Raw genomic sequence first — 2,695 nt, 5'->3', positions numbered from 1 at the left:
CGCCTCTTATATTATCTCTTACGTTAACGTCGGATACCGCAACGTATTTGCCATATAGGTGTACTTATATGTGTGCGTATTTTCGGCGGTCGGACCTCCGTGCGTGTGTGGGGTTCACCGCACGAGATAACTCGTTTCCATGTGTGCTCCGTAATATTATATCCTTTTACCATATTTTTACTGGAGACACATAAATCTCTTATCATCTTAATTAATTTTTGGCCAGTCTTTCTTTAGTTAGTGTCGAGAGGTTCGTATTTATGATGCAGATTAAATAATCTACCAATATTTTTTATGATATGCATACTTCCGTTGCGTTGGAATCTTAGTTCCAGTAATTCAATTGTTTCGCGGTGTCGGAGGTTTATTAAAAATAACTTACGACTGTTTTACATTCAGCACGCGTAACTACCTATCATGTGCGACATCTATATATAAATAAGGAATTTAAATATTTGTACTCGTGTTACGGCATAGAAACAATTTGATTAAATTTCCCCACTACGAATTCCTAAGGTGTAATTCACTAATGACGAATATAACGAATAAGATAAACACAAAATCGTTAAACTAGATTGATTTAAATATGACATAGTGTAAGCATTTCAGAAGCTTTTTTAAAGCTTTATAGCAGCACCGGTTTCTTTCTATTTTTTAAACTATTTAATTATATCAGAGGGCTTCTGATAATAATCAAATCTATATTCATCGCTCACTTATACTCTAATTTATCAACTAGTAGAATAATTCCTTTAACACGTTTTTACTCGCGTGTCTACTGTTGGATCTATAGTATAGTTTATCTGAAACGAAATTTGTATGTAAGTACTGATAATACAAGTAGGTAGTCGGAAATACCCACAAAAGCTCACGCAGCACCCACCCAATCACGTGCTGACCCCAAATTGTGTTTCCGTGAATATTTTTTTTTGCCAAAATACGTAGAAAGTGGTCCTAAATGCGATAAAGACGTGATATTTTTTTGTTATTTATATTTTTCATGCAATAGGAAATCTTTCGTCTTTTGTTTTATCTGCTACCAACATGTCACGAAGTTCGAGATTTGCCGAGCAATTTCCATGTATTTCTTTCCTTAGTTCCTTGTGACATATTTCTAGTCTATTGAAATGTTACATTTTTTAGGCCTTACCTTGCGTTTTTTAGAGGACGCAATTTTATTTTTTTGATGTGTAGGGGGGGTCAGTGTAAAGCTAAAACCAAGTTTGTTTTAGCTTTACACTGACCCCCCCTACACTTCAAAAAAATAAAATTGCGTCCTCTAAAAAACGCAACCCCAAATGTAACTTTTCAATGGACTATTTACCGATTCAAATAAATGACCTTTGTTGTAATATCGCAGTAAAGGCAATACAGTGACAGTAAAGGCAGGATTTTTCCTTCTTTTTTATAGGCACCTATAAATTCCTTGTGGAGTCTATTTTGAATTCTAACAAATAACGTGTCATGATTCTTCGTAACATAACTCAGAGAAGTGACTGCATTATTAGGTTGTCTTCTGTTTTTTATGCCGGTTACTGCTCGGAATATGACCTTGTTTAGTCTATTTCAACGATAAAAGATGTGGATCCTCTGGGCCTAGTATTGAGACGCACTGGAAACATTCCAGGCAACACTTTGTCTGGGTTTTCTCTGAATCCAAAAACTCACGTAATTTAATTTATTATCGATTACAGGATCGGATCGGCAAGAAGGGTTGACGTTGCTATAAACTAAGTTAAATCATTACTGAAAAATACGTGTAAAACTGCATTGCTGATCTCAACTTTGAATCAAATTGAGGCATGAGGAAGGCTTCAATTCGCAAATCATAACACTTGAAATTATGACTGTTGTTCCCTTTGTTGTTCGCAATACAAAGTTTTTAGAAATCCAGATCTGTTAGTGCCACTTAAAACGAGACATGTAAAAGGAGGACTTTAAATGTCGTCACTGTAGGTACATTCTAGGGTTCAAAATGTAATTGACACTTCACGAACATTGTAACTTGCATGCCGCATTACAACAGATTTTTGTATGCATAATTGCACATCTTGCATTACTCCATATGTACTTTACTTATCTATATAGTTTATTAGAGGAAGGTCACATAATTCGAAAGATCGTTTACAGCTAAGCATTAGAGTATAAGTATTGCTATGTTTCGATTAAAAGGATACTGTTGCAAATGTAATTGCTGGGCTTTATAAGAAAGAACGTCTAATGTCTCAGGATGTCAATGCAAGGAAATTTCCTTTATAAAAATTGGACCATTACGAAGCTTTACGAATTCCAACGGATAAAAAATATTTTTTATCGGATCATGGGGTAAAAAATTATAGATGAAAAAAAAATTACGACGAATAGATTATGCCTTCCTTTTGGAGTCGGTTAAAATGAGAGCTCTTGGACTTTTGTTGGTGTTTTATGGCCCTTTCAAGGGCCTAACTTATTTTCTGATTCCATAGTGGAAATAAGAACATATTATTTAATTTAATTTTTATTTTTATTTTAAATGGTGTGTGCATTTAATAACTAATATATTTATTCTATAATTATTTCGTAAATTATAATCTATCGTTATATAGCTTCCCTAAGAAATAAATTCGCGAAACGTAATATATACTAATGGGATGTCATGTAAATAATCACTTACGGAAATGTCATATGTGAATGGTAATAATAAGAAATAGGACTA

This window comes from Manduca sexta, chromosome 26, assembly GCF_014839805.1.
Source record: "Manduca sexta isolate Smith_Timp_Sample1 chromosome 26, JHU_Msex_v1.0, whole genome shotgun sequence".
NCBI classification, from domain to species: Eukaryota; Metazoa; Arthropoda; class Insecta; order Lepidoptera; family Sphingidae; genus Manduca; species Manduca sexta.
This window is presented reverse-complemented; position numbering follows the sequence as displayed.